The 21,232-nt window shown below is 46.9% G+C and overlaps 1 long non-coding RNA gene across 1 annotated transcript; it reads right to left on the bottom strand.

The window, feature by feature from the left end:
- Positions 1 to 14,664: 14,664 nt before the first annotated feature.
- On the bottom strand, positions 14,665 to 20,995 carry LOC127334406 (uncharacterized). Its single transcript, XR_007872152.2, has 2 exons — positions 20,708 to 20,995; positions 14,665 to 16,528 (listed from the first exon to the last, which is right to left on the bottom strand). It is a non-coding gene; the product is annotated as an uncharacterized lncRNA (long non-coding RNA).
- Positions 20,996 to 21,232: the final 237 nt, after the last annotated feature.

Genomic DNA, 21,232 nt, shown 5'->3' on the forward strand with positions numbered 1-21,232 from the left:
TTCATTATTCATTCCAAAAATTATTTGAAATAATAGAGTTGCCTCTATATTTTTGGAATAAAAAGGAATAGAGTATTTTCCTTTGGAAAATACCTTTTTCAAATAGAAATGACTTGGAATAATAGAAATTTCATTTTGAAATGTTTGAAAATAAGTATTTGAATTTATTTGAGACTTTTCCTTGATTTTTTAAATATAAGGAAATAATAGTTTGAAATTCCAAGTTTTTATGTTAAATTCATCAAATTCATAAATTTTAACTTGTTTCTTAAATTCTATTTCATATTTTATTCTTGTTAAGAATAATTTTTCATTCATCAATCCAATTTTTAATGGATTTTTAGAGTTGTATTTTATTTACTAAAAATTGGTGAAATTCTGGCTTTTTCCTAAATTGTGAAAAGACCAGAATACCCCCTGGCCCTTATTGGGCCAGCCCATTTACTAAGGCCCATGGGACAGCCCACTAAGGCGTGTCCCATAACGGGTCGGTGGCGCCGAAGCGGCCCACCTCGCTCGTTCACTCACTCGTCTCTCTCACTCGACCTAACCCTAATCCTCTGGCGACACCCGTGGCGATGGCGTCGCCGCCATGGCCGCCGCCGTGCTCCGGCCGTCTCCGTGCTCCCCTGACTTCGCCACCTACCTGATCTGAACCGCCGCGCGACGATCTATCGATCTGTCCGCGTAGTTTCTCCGATTGCTTCCTCTCCTGGCGAATCGCCTCCTCTCTGGATCTCGTGGAGAATCGCCTCGGGCGATTGGTGATCTCCGACGAGCTCTCGTCCTCGCCGCCAACGTGTGCGTGCCTCCGAGACCGACCTGGCGCGGGTGCTGCTCGCAGTTCCTATGCCGTTGTCTCCGGTGCTGTGCTACGGGTGGTGGTGCTCGTCGGTGTAACGTCGGCGTCTTCCTTGGCTTTGCAGCTGCTATGGCCGCGCGGGCACTACCTCGCCATGCCATAGCCTCTGCCACCAGGCGCGGTTAAGGGTTCTGCTCCTTCTCCTTCTCCTCTCCATGCCTGTGTGCCTCCCATGCTTCTGTGCTTCTACTTTCTGTTACTCTACGGCCTCCTGATGATCTTATGATCATGCAGAGCCTTGCTGCTGCTGCCTAAGCTACCTGTGCTTCCCTTCTCTGCAAGTTCTAGCCCATTCACCAATCTTTGGTACTGGCCAGTGTGTTTTGCTTGCTGTGCATGCCATGTGTTGCTTGCTTACTGCTCCTATCATGCTATGATCTTGCTATGCCATGTTGTATCTGCTTATGAGCTTGCTTGTGCTTACTGGCATATTCTACTTGCTTGTCTAGGTGTACTACTATGCATCTGTGACACTTGTGAATGCCAGTGATACTTGTGATGTGCTTCTGTGCCTCCTATGTAATCCAATGATCCATTGGATCAACCATTTCTTGTTGGCTAGCCTATCTGTGTGGCTTGACTTGATTCAATTGATCCATTTGATCAATCAAATGTCAGTGGCTTGGTTGCTGATTAATTCTGTGGCTAAGTGAATCATTTGCTTACTGATGATGATGCTCAAGCATGCTATTGCTTCTGTGTGTATGTGCTGCTGCTCTCTCTAGCTCACTGGACTTGATCCAGTAGCTATGATGCAGTGACAAGTGCTGGTGTGCCTCACTGTGTGCTACTGTCAATATATAGCATGAATTTGTGATGTATTCATGCTTGAATAAATTAATTAATGATGAACTGCTTATGCAGTGATGATTACTTGACTTGCTGTGTATGAATTTGCTTTTCATGAATAATTGACAAGCAAATAAAATCTGAATCCATTTCTGGATAATGATGCTTTGTATTTGGCTTAGCTTTGGATGGTTCTATGTGTGATGTGACCTCAGTAGCCTTGCTACTGATTGGTTGCTCACATGGTTGGCTGGATCTTGTTGGCTTCTCATCTTTGCTTGCATATTTGGGGATCATAATAAATATGAATGCCAATATGTTTGCCTGTGAAGAAATCTAGGGTTTCCTGATGGTTGCATGCTTAGGATTTTCTGTGTAGTCTTTGTTAGCTGCAAATCCTTGCAATACATCTACTGGTGCTGTCTGTGCATGAGATCTTGCTAGTGTGTGCATCTGTGCATGATTTCTAGCTTCTGTGCACAAGATCTGTATCTGGATGGTTTCTATTTTAGTGGCTTCTAGACTGACAGTGATCCTTGGTGAAAACCAAGTGATGATTTACCCTTTGAGCATCTGCTCAATCCCATGACTATGTCATGCATGATTTATGGATTAGATCCATTGGATCTTCTCCAAGAACTAGGTATACCTTGTTCCAGCTCCTAGAGTGAGATTTTGTGTTGATGCAGACTTGTGGTTTGTGTCACAGCCCTTCACCTCCAGGTCTTGGTTGATCTTCTCAGGTCACCATGATTTCTGGTGGTTGAGTGGTTGTGTGTTGGCTGGTGCTGTTTTTGAGAAAGAACTGGATGAACTGTGCTGCTCTACCTTCACCTTACCTTGTGAATCCTTATCTGGTCGACTATGCACTGTTTCTAGGGTTTGTGCTCTTTTATACCATCTCTACTTCTCTCCTTGCCATGCCACACAAGCCTGGCTTGGTTTGGTGACTAGGCCAGTGCATGGCCTTGCTGTTGCTTGCTCAGCACACATGAGCTGTGTGCTCTCATATGCTGAAACTTGAGCCCCTGGTGGTGCTCAGGTTTGGTCTGCTTGCTCTTATCTTGCTGTCCAGGGCTTTGGACAAGCACAAGTGTGCAGGACAGTTGGTTCTGTCCAAACTGAATTCTTTGGCTAACACTAACATTCTGGCTAGTACTTGCTATTTTGTTTTGCAGGTTTTGAAGATGAATATGACCATGAAGATATACTTCAAGTCATTTAGTCTAGGTTTTAGTTTAGGATCAATATTGTAATCTTCATTTTCATTTATGTTTATTGTTTCTTTAATTCTTGTATCAAGAATATTGTAAAGACCATGTAATTATGTTGTGATATCAATAAAGCTCAAATTTTACTTATGAGCTTTTGCTTTGTGTAATGTTTATATTCTTGCATCAATGTTGTATTTAATATTCACTTTGAAATTCAAAGTTATTTGAATTCATAATTTGTTTTTGAATTGTGAATTCAATTTCCATATTCATTTATACTTAATGTTTGATATTCCAAATGCATCTTACTTGTCAAATGAAATCAATTCCCCAAATCAACAAGATACAAAAGAGATCATGTTGAAATTTCCCTAACTCACATTGCCTAACCCTAAGTGCAAAATGAGAGAGAACCTCGATCCCTCTTAGGTTTAGTTGCAATAAGGCGCGAAAATTTCCCTCGTTTTGCGATGAAATGCACATCCCTTTTTTAAATCTACCCTTCGTTGTTCCTATGTTCTGGGTTATTACAGTGTAGAAGCGGCGGCGTGCGATCACCGGTGACGTGTGGAGGCTGCGCAGCGCCGAAGAGACGTTTCGCCTGCCCCTCCGTCGCCATTAAGGCAAAGATGTGACCTTTCGTTCGTGTGTCGCTGGCGCGTCGGGCCCGCTGATGTCTACGGGTGCTTCTATTCTTGTAGACAGTGTTGGGCCTTCAAGAGCAGAGGTTTGTAGAACAGCAGCAAGTTTCCCTTAAGTGGATCACCCAAGGTTTATCGAACTCAGGGAGGAAGAGGTCAAAGATATCCCTCTCAAGCAACCCTGCAATCACGATACAAGAAGTCTCTTGTGTCCCCAACACACCTAATACACTTGTCAGATGTATAGGTGCACTAGTTCGGCGAAGAGATAGTGAAATACAAGTGGTATGAATGAATATGAGCAGTAGTAACGGCGCCAGAAAAGTGCTTGCTGGCGTGCAGTTGATGGTAGTAATATTTCAGGAAGTAAACATGCAGCAGAACAATAAACAAGCGGTGTTTGCAGTATTGGAAACAAGGCCTGGGGATTATACTTTCACTAGTGGACACTCTCAACATTGATCACATAACAGAATAAATAGATAAATGCTATACTCTACACTCTCTTGTTGGATGATGAACACCACTAATTGTGTAGGATTACACGAACCCTCAATGCCGGAGTTAACAAGCTCCACAATATTCGATATTCATGTTTAAATAACCTTAGAGTGCACGATAGATCAACACAACTAAACCAAGTACTAACATAGCATGCACACTGTCACCATCACACTATGAAGGAGGCATAGATCACATCAATACTATCATAGCAATAGTTAACTTCATAATCTACAAGAGATCACAATCATAACCTACGCCAAGTACTACACGATACACACACTGTCACCATTACACCGTGCAGGAGGAATAGACTACTTTAATAACATCACTAGAGTAGCACATAGATGAATAGTGATACAAAACACATTGCAATCATAAAGGGATATAAATAAGCACTTCACTATGCTATTCATAACAGTGAATAAGTATTCTGTGAAATATAGCCTAAGAGACCCACACGGTGCACACACTGTCACCTTTACACACGTGGGACAAGATCACATAAGTAAAATCCACTTGAATAGCATAACGACATCTAGATTACAAAGCTCATCATATGGGTCTCAATCATGCAAAGCAATTCATGAGATCATTGTATTGGGGTACAGAGAGAGAGATTAACCACATAGCTACCGGTACAGCCCTTAGCCTCGATGGAGAACTACTCCCTCCTCATGGGAGACAGCAGCGTTGATGAAGATGACGGTGGTGTCGATGGAGGAGCCTTCCGGGGGCACTTCCCCGTCCCGGCGGCGTGCCGGAACAGAGACTCCTGTCCCCCAGATCTTGGCTTCGTGATGGCGCCGGCTCTGGAAGGTTTCTCGTACCGTGGCTTTTCCGTCTCGAGGTTTTAGGTCGAGGAGGCTTAAATAGGCGAAGAGGCGGAGTCGGAAGGCTGACGGGGCCACCACACAATAGGGCGGCGCGGCCAGGGCCTGGGTCGCGCCGGCCTGGCGTGTGGCCCCCCCAGGGCTCCCCTCTGGTGGCTCTCGGGTGTTCTGGAAGCTTCGTGGAAAAATAGGATGCTGGGCATTGATTTCGTCCGATTCCGAGAATATTTCCTTACTAGGATTTCTGAAACCAAAAACAGCAGAATACGAGGCGGCACTTCGGCATCTCGTTAATAGGTTAGTTCCGGAAAATGCATAAAAACGATATAAAGTGTGAACAAAACATGTAGGTATTGTCATAAAACAAGCATGGAACATAAGAAATTATAGATACGTTTGAGACGTATCAAGCATCCCCAAGCTTAGTTCCTACTCGCCCTCGAGTAGGTAAACGATAACAAGAATAATTTCTTAAGTGACATGCTACCAACATAATCTTGATCAACATTATTGTAAAGCATATGAGATGAATGCAGCGATTCAAAGCAATGGTAAAGACAATGAGTAAACAAATGAATCATATAACAAAGACTTTTCATGAATAGTACTTTCAAGAGAAGCATCAATAAGACTTGCATAAGAGTTACTCATAAAGCAGTAAATTCAAAGTAAAGGCATTGAAGCAACACAAAGGATGATTAAGTTTCAGCAATTGCTTTCAACTTGTAACATGTATATCTCATGGATAGTTGTCAACATAAAGTAATATAACAAGTGCAATAGGTAAACATGTAAGAATCAATGCACACAGTTGACACAAGTGTTTGCTTCTAAGATAGAAAGAAGTAGGTAAACTGACTCAACATAAAGTAAAAGAAAGGCCCTTCGCAGAGGGAAGCAGGGATTAAATCATGTGCTAGAGCTTTTTAAGTTTTGAAATCATATACAAAGCATAAAAGTAAAGTTTTGAGAGGTGTTTGTTGTTGTCAACGAATGGTAGCGGGTACTCTAACTACCTTATCAACCAGACTTTCAAGAGCGGCTCCCATGAAGGATGTTATCTCTACCAGCAAGGTAGATCATCCCTCTTCTCTTTTGTTTACACATGTATTTTAGTTTAGTTTTCATTTTTTTATTTTTTAGATGACACTCCTCCCAACCTTTTCTTTCTCAAGCCATGGCTAACCGAATCCTCGGGTGCCTTCCAACAATCTCATACCATGGAGGAGTGTCGATTTGCAAATTTAAGTTGCTTACTGATGAATCAGAGCAAAACATGTGAAGAGAATTATTAATGCAAGTTAATTAATTGGGGCTGGGAACCCCATTGCCAGCTCTTTTTGCAAAATTATTGGATAAGCGGATGAAGCCACTAGTCCATTGTGAAAGTCTGTCAAAAGTAAATGACAAGATCGAAAGATAAAACACCACATACTTCCTCATGAGCTATAAAACATTGACACAAATAAGAGATAATAGCTTTTGAATTGTTTTAAAGGTAGCACATGAAGTATTTGCTTGGAATGACAGAGAAATACCATGTAGTAGGTAGGTATGGTGGACACAAATGGCATGGTTTTTGGCTCAAGGATTTGGATGCACGAGAAGAATTCCTCTCAATACAAGGCTAGGCTAGCAAGGTTGTTTGAAGCAAACTCAAGTATAAAACGGTGCAGCAAGACTCACATATGAACATATTGTAAGCATTATAAGACTTTACATCGTCTTCCTTGTTGTTCAAACACCTTAACCAGAAAATATCTAGACTCTAGAGAACAATCATGCAAACCAAATTCTAACAAGCTCTATGCAGTTCTTCATTAATGGGTACAAGGTACATGATGCAAGAGCTTAAACATGATCTATATGAGCACAACAATTGCAAAGTATCAAATTATTCAAGACATTATATCAATTACCACATAAAGCATATTCCGTTTCCAACCATATAGCAATTAACGAAGCGGTTTTCAACTCCGCCATGAACATTAAAGATAGAACTAAGAACACCAGCTTTCATATGAAAAAGCGGAGCGTGTCTCTCTCCCACACAAGCATGAATTTATTCAAACATAATCAAAAATAAAAATAAAATCAAACAGACGCTCCAAGTAAAGTACATAAGATGTGACCGAATAAAAATATAGTTTCAAGAGAAGAAACCTGATAAGTTGTCGATGAAGAAGGGGATGCCTTGGGCATCCCCAAGCTTAGATGCTTGAGTCTTCTTGAAATATGCAGGGATGAACCACGGGTGCATCCCCAAGCTTAGACTTTTCACTCTTCTTGATCATAGTATATCATCCTCCTCTCTTGACCCTTGAAAACTTCCTCCACACCAAACTCGAAACAAACTCATTAGAGGGTTAGTGCATAATCAAAAATTCACATGTTCAGAGGTGACACAATCATTCTTAACACTTCTGGACATTGCTCAAAGCTACTGGAAGGTAATGGAACAAAGAAATCCATCCAACATAGCGAAAGAGGCAATGCGAAATAAAAGGCAGAATCTGTCAAAACAGAACAGTTCGTAAAGACGAATTTTAAAGTGGCACCAGACTTACTCAGATGAAAATGCCCAAATCGAATGAAAGTTGCGTACATATCTGGGGATCACGCACGTAAATTGGTAGATTTTTCTGAGTTACCTACAGAGAATTCTGCCCAGATTCGTGACAGACAGAAATCTGTTTCTGCGCAGTAATCCAAATCTAGTATGAACCTTGCTATCAAAGACTTTACTTGGCACAACAATGCAATAAAATAAATATAAGGAGAGGTTGCTACAGTAGTAACAACTTCCAAGACTCAAATATAAAACAAATTACTGTAGTAAAAAAACACATGGGTTATCTCCCAAGAAGATCTTTCTTTATAGCCATTAAGATGGGCTCAGGAATTTTAATGATGCACTCGCAAGAAATAAGAATTGAAGCAAAAGAGAGCATCAAGAAGCAAATTCAAAACATATTTAAGTCTGACATGCTTCCTATGCATAGGAATCTTGTAAATAAACAAGTTCATGAAGAGCAAAGTAACAAGCATAGAAAGATAAAACCAGTGTAACTTCAAAAATTTCAGCATATAGAGAGGTGTTTTAGTAACATGAAAATTTCTACAACCATATTTTCCTCTCTCATAATAACTTTCAGAGGCATCATGAACAAACTCAACAATATAAGTATCACATAAAGCATTCTTATTCACATGCATAAAAGTATCATTACTCTCCACATAAGCATAATCAATTTTATTAGTTGTAGTGGGAGCAAATTCAACAAAGTAGCTATCATTATTATTCTCATCAAGTGTAGGAGGCATATTGTAATCATAATTAAACTTATCCTCCATAGTAGGCGGCACCAAAAGACCATTATCATTATAATCATCATATATGGGAGGCATATCATAATCAACATAAACTTTCTCCTCAATACCCGGAGGACTAAAGAGATCATTTTCATCAAAACCGACCTCCCCAAGCTTAAATTCTTCCATAGCATTAGCAACAATGGTGTTCAAAGCATTCATACTAATAACATTCCCATTAGCATGCATAAGTTCCATGGGTTTTTTAATTTTCTCTTCAAACACATCATGTCCTAATTCAAGATAAAGTTCATAAAGATCTCTCATTTTGTTGTTGTCTTCCATTAAGCCTTACTAGTGTAAAACAAGAAACCAAAAGATGCAATTGCAGGATCTAAAGGAAATAGCTTCGAGCACACACACAACGGCAACAGAAAAGTACTCAGTTACATGGGACCGGAGTATGAGTGCCTTTTACCTTTCCTCCCCGGCAACGGCGCCAGAAAAGTGCTTGATGTCTACGGGTGCTTCTATTCTTGTAGACAGTGTTGGGCCTCCAAGAGCAGAGGTTTGTAGAACAGCAGCAAGTTTCCCTTAAGTGGATCACCCAAGGTTTATCGAACTCAGGGAGGAAGAGGTCAAATATATCCCTCTCAAGCAACCCTGCAATCACGATACAAGAAGTCTCTTGTGTCTCAACACACCTAATACACTTGTCAGATGTATAGGTGCACTAGTTTGGCGAAGAGATAGTGAAATACAAGTGGTATGAATGAATATGAGCAGTAGTAACGGCGCCAGAAAAGTGCTTGCTGGCGTGCAGTTGATGGTAGTAATATTGCAGGAACTAAACATGCAACAGAACAGTAAACAAGCGGTGTTTGCAGTATTGGAAACAAGGCCTAGGGATTATACTTTCACTAGTGGACACTCTCAACATTGATCACATAATAGAATAAATAGATAAATGCTATACACTACACTCTCTTGTTGGATGATGAACGCCACTAATTGTGTAGGATTACACGAACCCTCAATGCCGGAGTTAACAAGCTCCACAATATTCGATATTCATGTTTAAATAACCTTAGAGTGCACGATAGATCAACACAACTAAACCAAGTACTAACATAGCATGCACACTGTCACCATCACACTATGAAGGAGGCATAGATCACATCAATACTATCATAGCAATAGTTAACTTCATAATCTACAAGAGATCACAATCATAACCTACGCCAAGTACTACACGATGCACACACTGTCACCATTACACCATGCAGGAGGAATAGACTACTTTAATAACATCACTAGAGTAGCACATAGATGAATAGTGATACAAAACACATTGCAATCATAAAGGGATATAAATAAGCACTTCACTATGCTATTCATAACAGTGAATAAGTATTCTGTGAAATATAGCCTAAGAGACCCACACGGTGCACACACTGTCACCTTTACACACGTGGGACAAGATCACATAAGTAAAATCCACTTGAATAGCATAACGACATCTAGATTACAAAGCTCATCATATGGGTCTCAATCATGCAAAGCAATTCATGAGATCATTGTATTGGGGTACAGAGAGAGAGATTAACCACATAGCTACCGGTACAGCCCTTAGCCTCGATGGAGAACTACTCCCTCCTCATGGGAGACAGCAGCGTTGATGAAGATGGCGGTGGTGTCGATGGAGGAGCCTTCCGGGGGCACTTCCCCGTCCCGGCGGCGTGCCGGAACAGAGACTCCTGTCCCCCAGATCTTGGCTTCGCGATGGCGGCGGCTCTGGAAGGTTTCTCGTACCGTGGCTTTTCCGTCTTGAGGTTTTAGGTCGAGGAGGCTTAAATAGGCGAAGAGGCGGAGTCGGAAGGCTGACGGGGCCACCACACAATAGGGCGGCGCGGCCAGGGCCTGGGCCGCGCCGGCCTGGCGTGTGGCCCCCCCCCCCCCCCCAGGGCTCCCCTCTGGCGGCTCTCGGGTGTTCTGGAAGCTTCGTGGAAAAATAGGATGCTGGGCATTGATTTCGTCCGATTCCGAGAATATTTCCTTACTAGGATTTCTGAAACCAAAAACAGCAGAAAACAGGAACTGGCACTTCGGCATCTCGTTAATAGGTTAGTTCCGGAAAATGCATAAAAACGATATAAAGTGTGAACAAAACATGTAGGTATTGTCATAAAACAAGCATGAAACATAAGAAATTATAGATACGTTTGAGACGTATCACCCGCGTTTTCTCACCTCGCATTTCATTGCGTCCGGCGTGCCCTAAGCGTCTCCTATGGACCGGAGATGGGCTCGGAGCACCGAATACCGTATTGAACTGCGCCAAATAAAAAGAGTCTATGAGACACGCGGATGGGAACGGAAAAATATCCGGCGTACCCCAAATAGGGGACGCCGCTCGAGATGTTGTAAGGGCATCTCCAACCATGCGACCCAAACGGACGCGCTGGGTCGTCCGTTTTGGGCCGTTTGGGTGGCCGCGCGGACACCCGTACAGCGTCCCGCGTCCGCGTATCCGTTTGGGTCGCACGCTGCGCCCAACCCGCGGATGCAGCGCAAATTCGAAAAAAAACAAAAACGAAATTTAAAATGTTAACTCGAACTAAATTTCATTAAGCATATGGCCTAATTTGGGCACATTTGTACATAGCCCTATTTGTGGCAAATAAACTAACAAAAGAAGCCCTATATATGGGCTTTAAAATTTAAAACAAAATAGAAAAAAAACCCTAAGCTAGGGTTTGGTCGACGGCGCGGTGGCCGCCGTTGCGCCGCCTAGTCCCTGTGGGCATCGTCGGCGTCGGCGTCAACGACGTCCCCGGGCGGCGAGGCACTGTTGTGGCTCGACCGCGCCGGGGACTCCGGCCACGGAGACCATAGGGCCTCCTCCCATGCGGAATGGGGGTCCGGAGCCAGCCGAGGAAGCGGCGGCGCGGCAGCACGGAGCTGCGCCTCCTCCCCGAGTCGCTGCTCCCTCTCCTGCCAGGCGCGGCGCCTGGCCTTCTGGCGCCGCTCCTCCTCCGTACGGCGCCTGGCCTCCTGTCGCCGTTGCTCCTCGCGTCGCTCCTCCTCCGCGCGGCGCCTGGCCTCCTCCCGCCGCGCCGCTTCCTCCTCCTCTCGTCGCGCTGCGGGCCCTGGGCGTACAACTCCCGGGCCTCGGCTTCCTCCACCGCCTTCCGGGCCTCTTCCTCCATCGCGGAGGTGCGAATGGCCGCATGGAGGGTGCGGCCATTTCGCGTCCTCCTCCGCCGCCGAGATGAGCAGAACGGCGCGGAGGTCGGGGTCCTCCTCCGAGGACTCCGGCTTCGGCTCGAGCAGCAGCGGCGGCGGTTGCGCCAATGCCGCGCCGCCGCGAGCGGCTCTCCGATGTGGAGGCCGCCGCGGTTCCCTCCGGCCCGCAGCGCCGGCGGCGGACGCCGGCTGGTGCTGGCCTTGTCGTCATTGGCTTCGGGAGCGAACCGTCGCTACGGGCCATGGCGGGAGTGGAGTGGGGACTGGACTGGAGGGACAAATCCCCTCCAGTCCACATTTAATAGCCTCCCCGGTCACCGACAGGTGGGCCCAAGGGAGACGAGGCGCCAAGCGCCCGGACGCGACCGGACGCCGCGTGCCATCCGCGGCCACGCAAACCTAGCCCAGATTTGGGCCGGGTTTGCGTCGTTCCGGACGCCGCGGCCATCCGCATTTGCGGTGCGTCGCCGCGTTGGGCCATTTTTTTGTCCGGCTGAACCTATCCGGACACGGGATGGGTCGCCCCGTTGGACATGCCGTAAGATCCACGCAGTGACCAAATGTACAATCTGCCCAAGCCTGACAGACACGTGCTGAAACGGTGCGAAAGCGAGTTAAATCTTCGGTGTGTCGTTCAAACACCTGAGTAGTGAGGGCATCTCCAACGGGTGACCTTTTGCCCGTGCACTATGATCGAAAATGTCTGGGCTCTGCTCTAGCAGCGACGCAAATTGATCGGGTTGTTCACGGCCACGCAAATCTGATCCAAATATGCGTCAGGTTTGCGTCTTCGCGGACGCTGCGCGGTCGCGTAAAGTGTCCGCGGTGGTTACATCCGAGCCTGATCAACAGTGACTAGGTAACCATAATATTTCTTCATTATTATTGATTGGCAAAAGGACCATCTTTACAAAGATGATTAGTTGAGTTAACCTAAAAATACAACAACGGCGTACCTACTCGCCATCGCGCGGCCTACCACGGCATGGGTTACTCGCAGTCGCGCAGAATACTACTGGCCGCTGGAGGGGTCAGCGCCGTTGTCGAAGAGGGAGCGCTTGACGCACTCCGCGCGCCGCGCACGCCGGCGATCGGACATCTCAACCTGCCGCCTGCAGCGTTCGAGGGCCTCGGCCAGAGAGGAGTCGCACAGGACTCTCTTAGCCATAGAGTTGGCCACCTCCATCGTCGCTGCCTCCGCCGCCGCCTCCGCATGGGCCGCCTTCGCGTCCTCCGCCTCCAACGCCGCCAGCTGGGCGTGGAAGTGGGCCCTGTCCCTAGCCGCCTCGACCACCGCTTCGTCCCTGGAGGCGATGGCGCCCGCCAGCTCCCGGTTCTCCTGCTCGACCCGCGCGGGAGAAGGGCCCCTCCGCTAGATCGAATCCAGGTCGGAGCACATGTACCCCTGAGCCATGGCGACCGCATAGTTGTGGGCTTCCTCCTCCATTACCCGAGCCTGAGGGCGCAGGGCGTCTCCAGCTACGGTCTCGAAGGACGCGACTAGAACCAACTGGTCGTCACCGCAGCGAAAGCGCGCGGGTACGACATCATCGTCCAGCGATGTTGTGGATGACGGCGTCTGCGGGTGAGGCCGCCGGAGGGGCCGCCATCGGCGCACGCACCTCCGCGAGCTCGGCCCTGGCGTCGGCGATTTCCGCCTTGGCCGCAGCGAGGCGCTCACGCGCTTGCGAGCACTCTGCCGCCTCCGCCTCCGCAACCTCCGTCTCCGCCTCGGCCGCCTCCAGGCCCAGCTGGTCGGCCTGAAAAGCGTCGGCGACTAGCTGCTCGTCCTCCGGGTGGGTTTGGTGGCACATCTGAACAACCTGATCTCAGCTAAGGTTGTGCTCGGCCATGGATGGATGGTAGAGTTTAGCTTGAGGTGTGTACCCATCACCCCCCCCCCCCCGTGTCCACCATATATAGCCACGGCGGGGCGGAAAATGGCGTTGCCGTGCAGGTCGTTTCCCGCGCGCAAAATACCGGCTAAACTTGCCAATGTATTGGGCAAGCGCGGGAACGACCGTCGTCACGGGGGAACTGTTTATCGCCGGCGGCAGGCATCGATGAGACGTTAAACCGTCATTAACGACCTTGATATTGTCTCCGCTAAAAAATGTGTCTGCACCGCTGGAGATACTCCGACGCAAACAGTCACCCTGTACCGCATATGACGTCCACGGACCGACGCAAACAGACACAACCGAACAATTCGAAGTGCGAAATGCATCGGCCCCGTTGGAGATGCCCCGAGAACTATGGGCATGCTGATTGCCAGCGTGTGGAACGTGTGTGCATCTGGGCTGAACGGTGCACCGTGTAGTGGGTTGCCTTCGGTGTCCCAGTGCACCGAGTACTAGGATAGGTTCAGTGTGCACGTACTCCGAGATCGAGGGACGACAATGACCAATTTCTTTTGTGAAATAGTACTAGATTTGACCAATAATTGAGCATTGCTTCCCATGAGACATGAGACAGGAAAGAGCCTCCGTCCCGACCAGTGGCTACTAGTATAAAACAATGGAAGGGTGAGCGCGTGAACTAAGCCGAGGCCTAAACACAAACCCAGCTAGCTGCTTAACACTTGACAGTGGGGATCATGGCGTGCCGCTCCCACTGCTCCTCTTCGTCATCATCTTCTTCGACACGAACTCGGCGCTCCTAGTCCTGGCTGTCCTTTTCATCTGCTGTTCCGTGCCAGGTAAACTATGTCCGATGATCTAGCTTAAGCAATGTAGTTTATTGGTCATGGCTTCATGGGCCACAGAATAGCATTGCGCTAGCAATTGGTAGCTGATTAATAGTGTACATGTAAGATGCAAATACTGCATCGCAATGGCAAACGTGAAGCATCTAGTGTGTACGGAAAGCGGGAGGGATCGGTGCCACCGCCGCCGCATGCCGGGGGTCGCTCAAGCCAGAGCCGTGCCCAGGGTGCGGACGCCGACACTTGGTTCCGCTGCGGCCGCTGCCGCCGTCGGCACCACCGATGGGCACCCGTGCACCGCAAGACCCTGCAGATCGGCAGGGACGTCGACGCCGTCTCGTGGCCATGAAATGAGAACACCGATGCGGCGGTGAGCCGGTGGACGCTGCCATGTTTGACTTCGGCAGCTCCGATGCTAAGGAACTGAAGATATAATGGTCACCATCAACTGTACTACTACTACTACTCAATACTGGAGTATTATTTTGCAAGTCATTTTATCAGCACAGAGAACTGAGAACGGGCAAAAATCCACTAAAACGAACTTAATTTCCCCCAAAAGTGAAAGAGAAGCAATTTCTGGCACATCGGAAAAATGACACAAACACGAGGCTCCCTACAACAAAAGGGAGCTCCGAGTTGAGATCCTCTTTTGTTTTCCATGTTTTCAGGACAAGAACTAATCACTTGACAGAGTAGTTTCTTGTATATGAACTCACCGAAGTATATACGGTAAAAAAAAAAGAACTATTTACTCTCAAGCAATAAAACATCGAACTATGACGGAGGGAAGGAGAGTACAAGATTTGCCATCATTTTTGCTTGCGAGTTGTTAAAACCCATAAACTTGCACTAGCAGCCAGCTACTAGTCTACTACACCCAAACTTGCTGGCCAAACTACATAAACTTTGTTTGGCTAAAGAGAACTAGCAACTTGGCAAGTGCTGGCTCACACACCGGAAAACAGCTGAAAGGACACAAGCCAAGGAAGGAGCGCCTGGGAATCATTGGAATGGATGGCATAGTAAAGCCGTAGACCGTGCCGAGATCCACGGTCGGCTGGCGACGTGCTTTCTCTACACACCCATTCCGACGACCCCCAGAGGGTCGGCTTCCTTAGCTCTCCCTCCACGAAACTCAAATCTGCTATCACTGGCGCCATTTCTTGCTCAGAAGAGAGAGGATAGCTAGAGTGGGCTGGATAGATCTCGTGGTATGTTCCTCCTCCGTTATATAGCCAGGCAGTAAGGAGAACGGCGCGTTTTATAGGCGGCTTGGGGAGGAAGACGAGACGAGCCGGAGCTGGTGGTGGTAGTAAAATTGAAGTGGGTGAATGCAATGAATTTTTACTGCACAGTTCAGTTCGTGCATTGTCACGTCAAGCATCTGTGGCAGCAGCACCGAGTCGCAGCACGTCAAGCATGCGTGCCCCAACACTGCAAAGTCCCAAAAACACACTGACACCGGCGCGCTGCTCCATATCGCAGGGCCATGCCATGGCAATGTCCTACCAGCCGTCCAGTCCTACGCCTAGCTAGCTAGTACGTCGACCAGCTAGATGGCAGCCTTTTGTTTTGCAAAACAATTGGATGACACCGACCAGGCAAGCTACGGCTATAGACAGCAGACTCTGCGGCTATGGCTACGAGTATTTTTGCAGAGATCATCGGTTATTTTAATTGCTAGGATCTCCTTATTTTGCATATCTTGAATTTCCTAAATGATGGAAAATATGTTTTGTCCTCTAGAATCCACAAGGACAAATATTTTATACCCCTTGCTTGATTGTGTATCTCATTTTATTTTCCTATAATATATTTATTTGTATTAAAAAAAACTCAATTACAATTGGAACTTTGGATCATCACATAGTAATGGACCAACTGTATGTGAATGCAGGGCATTTTTTTTGAACAAAATGCAGGACATTCTAATCCTGTATTTTTCCGCCAAGTGTTGTTACCTCCAAAAAATTTATTTTTCCATTTTATCTATCATATCAATAAAATTATTAATATTCAAAGTACTCACTTAGTATGATTTATTTATTTAAGAAAGAAGTCCACATAACCCCTAACTATTGTGTTTTGGCCGCTAACCCCCCCTAACTATTAACTGGACATATAACCCCATAAGTATGCAATACCAGTCAATTACCCTCATGGCTGTTTTGATATGTGGTTTTATCCACATGAACAGGTGTATTAGGCCAGGCAGTACCTTGTCCGATCAAAACACTTTGGTCGCACCCAGCCGCACTGAACCTCCTCTCTCCGATTCGCTACTGCCGCTCCACTTCGCTCCTCTCCTTGCTCCTCTGCTCCCTCTCCCGTCGACGAGGCCAATGAACGGCGACACTTCTTGAGGATTTGAGGGCGGCATGGCCTGGTCGAGTTCCTGCACCGCGCCGCTCTGCTCCTCTCTCCTGTAGACAAAAGCGAGGTCCAGTCCGATGCAAAGGAGAACACTGAATTGGAGTCCATGTTTTCCCGTAACAATCAATAGATCGATGCCACAGTGAGTTTATTTTTTCTATCGGAAAAATCAAATCAGCAAATGATGGTGTACTGTTCAAGAGAGTGCATGGTAACTGTCCAAGAGAGTCCACTGCAGTTAGTCGATTCAGAGGAGAACACTTCACATTGCTTCCAATGATCATGTTGCCGTAAGTCTGAATAAGAAAACTTAGCCTCTCACTATTCGTAAAATAAAGGGTTATGCGGAACATAGATTGCGGCATATTACATCATCTCGCTCGGATCATTGCCCAATTCTGCTCTCGGCGGATGAAGTGAACGGGTGTAGATCAAACAAGCCAATAAGAAGATACGAAGTGGTCTGGGAACGTGAACCTTCCTTGGCGGCAGCCGTACAGGAAGCCTGGTCACGGCGCATCCCTGGCAGCGACTTGGGCGCAGTTGAACAGTCTTTCAACGAGGTTATGAATAACCTCCAACGGTGGCGCAGGACCCATTTCAAATCCATACCGAAAGAAATTGAGAGAAAACGTATTATTCTTGAGGAGCTGCGTCCCTTAACTGATGATGCGAGTGTTGCAGCCCGCATCGGTTTGGAGAAGGAAATGGATGAGCTGTTATATAGGGAGGAAATCATGTGGATGCAACGTTCCAGGATTGCTTGGCTGCGCGAGGGTGATCGCAACACTAAGTATTTTCACCGGCGTGCGTCGTGGAGGAGGCGCAAGAATAAGATTCGGAGATTAAAAAGGGAAGATGGCTCTTGGACTTCTGATCCGGGTGAGATGGAAAATTTAGCCAGGGATTTTTTCCAGAAGCTATACACTGGAGAGGATGTTATCTAGACGGCCCCTGTCATTGATACGATGAGGACTTGCATCGATGCGGAGATGAATGATAAACTCTGTGCACCGTTTACAGAGAAGGAGATCAGCGATGCCCTCTTTCAGATTGGCCCCCTCAAGGCCCCCGGACCAGATGGTTTTCCTGCTCGGTTCCTGCAACGAAATTGGGACCTTCTGAAGGAAGAGGTGGTTCACGCTGTTCAGGTGTTTTTTGCTACTGGTATTATGCCTGAAGAAGTAAACGATACTGCTATTGTTTTGATCCCAAAGAAAAAATGACCCTGAAATTCTTAAGGACTTCCGCCCTATAAGTCTCTGCAACGTAATCTTTAAGGTGGTTTCGAAGTGCTTGGTAAATAGATTGAGACCTATTCTCCAGGATATCATTTCGCCTTCACAAAGTGCTTTTATTCCTGGTCGCCTTATTACTGATAACGCCCTGATGGCCTTTGAGTGCATACACTCAATTCAAACGGGTTCAGCTGCTCGGAAGAAATTTTGTGCTTATAAGTTGGATATGGCTAAGGCTTATGATCGTGTTGATTGGCGGCATTTGGAAGGGGTTTTAGCGAAGTTGGGCTTTCACAGTCAATGGATTCGGTGGGTGATGGCGTGTGTTACCACCGTTCGATATTCAGTTCGCTTTAACGGAAATATGTTGGACCCCTTTACCCCATCTCGCGGCATCCGCCAAGGTGATCCTCTTTCGCCTTATTTGTTCCTGTTTGTCGCTGACGGTTTGTCTTGTCTTATTCGGAAGGAAGTTGAGGCTACGTCCTTACATGAGCTGCATATCTGTCGACGAGCCCCGGGTATATCTCACTTACTATTTGCAGACGTCTGTCTCTTATTCTTTGAGGGCTCAGTGGATCAGGCAAATGTCATCAAATCCATCCTAGACACATATGAACAAGGTACAGGGCAACTGGTTAGCCTGGGTAAATGTTCCATCATGTATGGCGTTAACTGTACGGATGTGGTGCAAGAGCAGATCAAGGGGATTCTGAAATATGATACTACCTGCTTTGAAGAGAAGTACCTTGGACTGCCAGTTCCTGATGGTCGCATGAGTAAGGGGAAATTTAAGTCGACTAAAGGAAAATTTTCTAAACATGCTAGTGACTGGTCTAGCAAATATATGTCATCAGGAGCAAAGGACATTTTGATCAAGTCGGTTCTTCAGTCGGTATCTACTTATGCCATGGGAGTGTTCAAATTCCCCGCTGGATTAATTGAAGATTTGGAGCGCATTATTCGCGACTTCTGGTGGGGTGATGAGACCAATAAAAAGAAAATGCATTGGTTGGCCTGGGATAAAGTTACTAGGCCTAAAGGGTATGGTGGCCTTGGCTTTCGTGATCTCCACGTGTTCAACCAAGCTCTGCTGGCTCGTCAAGCTTGGCGCCTAATTCACTTCCCTGATAGCTTCTGTGCGAGATTGCTCAAAGCCAGATACTACCCCTCTGGTCATCTACTGGACACGGCCTTCATCCAAAACCAATCCCATACTTGGCAGGGTGTGCATGGCCTTGATCTTTTGAAGGAGGGTATCATATGGCGTATTGGTACTGGCTCCAGTGTTAAAATTTTCCGAGACAATTGGCTTCCTAGACCGGGAGCTCTAAAACTGGATGGGAGAAGAGGGTCTTCGCGCCGCAAATGGGTCTCGGAACTTATTAACCAAGATTCCAGATCGTGGGACGAGGCTGCCGTCCGCGAGTGCTGCCTGCCACATGATGCTGATGTGATTCTCGGCATCAAATTATCTGCTCGTGCGACTGACGATTTCATAGCCTGGAGTGGAGAGCACAATGGCTTATTCAGTGTTCGGTCTGCGTATCGTCTTGGTTTGCAGGCTAGGCTCCATTCTCTCTCTGGTGGACAATCAAGCGCCGGCCCTTCTGGTGAACGGAGAATTTGGGACCTCGTTTGGAAAGCCGCTGTACCACCGAAGCTCAGGGTTTTTGCCTGGAAGGTTGCTACGGACTCCCTGGGAACTAAACAGAACTTGAACCGTCGTATTCCTACGGTGGATCCGACCTGCTCGTTATGTGGTTGCAAGACTGAAGACTCACACCACGCGCTCATTGCTTGTACACTGGCTCGAGCTCTCCGAGAAGAGTTACGTGTGCACTGGTCACTCCCAGATGAGTCCGCCTTCAAAGAGGATCATGACGAGTGGATCTTCTCGCTTCTGGGTAATGCCACTAAGGACCAGCGACCCATGATCATATTCCTGCTGTGGCGGGCCTGGCATCACCGTAATAATATCGTGCACGGGGATGGAAAGGCCTCGGTCTCTGCCTCTGTACCATACCTCGTGAATTACCACCGCTCTTTTACTAGGGTTGGGGATGAGGCGTTGATTAAGGAGGCTTCCTGGTCACCCCCTCCATTTGGCTCTATTAAGGTTAATGTTGATGCAGGTTGGGACTCTATGTCAAAAATGGCGGGCATTGGTGTCATAATCCGTGACCATCTGGGACAGCCTATACTCGCAGTTTGGAAGCCAATTACTGGCTGCGCAAGTGCACAAGAGGCGGAAGTCATCGCATGCCTAGAAGGCCTTCGACATCTGATCGCCATTCGCCGTTGGCCTGCTGTGTTGGAGTCCGATTGTGCTTGGGCGCCTGGGCGGTGCATGTGATAACGGACGATACGATGGTGCATGCTCCGGAATGGACAACGATTCTTGAGGCCCGGGAACTTTTGAAGATTTTCAGCCACATCTCCTTATCTAAGGTGGATCGGAGTCATAATGGTGTTGCTCATGTTCTAGCACATTTAGGAAAATCTGGCTTTTCGGGTTGTATGAGTGACTCAGTCCCTGACTGCGTCCGGGATCTGATCACTGCGGAATGTATGAACACTGTGTAATCTCTTGGCGGCAGGTTTCTTACGCACTCTTTTCCTTACCAGGGTACCTAAGGGGACTGGAAGGTTTTTAATGAGGCGGTCTGCTGCTTATTATAATATAAGTGTTCTTACGTCAAAAAAAAAAGGGTTATGCGAATTACTTATGAATTAAGATATTTGAAATAACCTGGGAATTTTAGTTTGATTGATTCTTAAGTCAGATGCAGGGCATGGTCTGTACACATAGACGGAGATGTCTGCTAATTGTTTTTGAATCTGCAGACATCACAAATCAATTACTTTCGGCCATGCCACTGAATTGGCCGTTGTTATGCAGTACAAGTACAGGCTACAGAGTACCAAAGGAAATTCCCTTAAGTTGTCCCTTACAGGGAGGGAAGAAGAAGATCGCGGCTGCAGACTTACCTTGCCGCCGATGTTCTGGTGCTGGAGATCGCCATGGAGCAGGGGCCGCTCGAAGCACCAGCGGTGGTGCTCAATCAAAGCTCAGAACGACCATGGCGGTGGCGGCGAGATTCAGCGCGCTGAACAGCGCCACGGAGCAGCAAGCGCTCAGAGAAGCTGTGGAGGTGCTCAATCGAGGCTCCAGGCTTGCAGCGAGGTGTGGATTCAACCTACGGCGGCGACGATGAACCTCAACATCGCGAGGCGGTTCGGCCTAATACCACTGTCCACATGGACAAAACCACCTATCAAAACAGCCATCAGGGCCCGAGGGGATTAATTGGCCAGTATTGCATACTTAGGGGTTATTTGTTCCGGCTAATAGTTAGGGGGGTAGCGTTCAAAACTCAATAGTTAGGTGGATTATGTGGACTCCTTTCTTTATTTAATTATATGTCACACACACAACTACTAACCCTAGCTTATATTACCGCATTCTCTCGTATCAACCAGTTTCTAAACAATTAATGCTTCCGTTGCGAATAC

This window comes from Lolium perenne, chromosome 6 (assembly GCF_019359855.2).
Source record: "Lolium perenne isolate Kyuss_39 chromosome 6, Kyuss_2.0, whole genome shotgun sequence".
Taxonomy (NCBI): domain Eukaryota; kingdom Viridiplantae; phylum Streptophyta; class Magnoliopsida; order Poales; family Poaceae; genus Lolium; species Lolium perenne.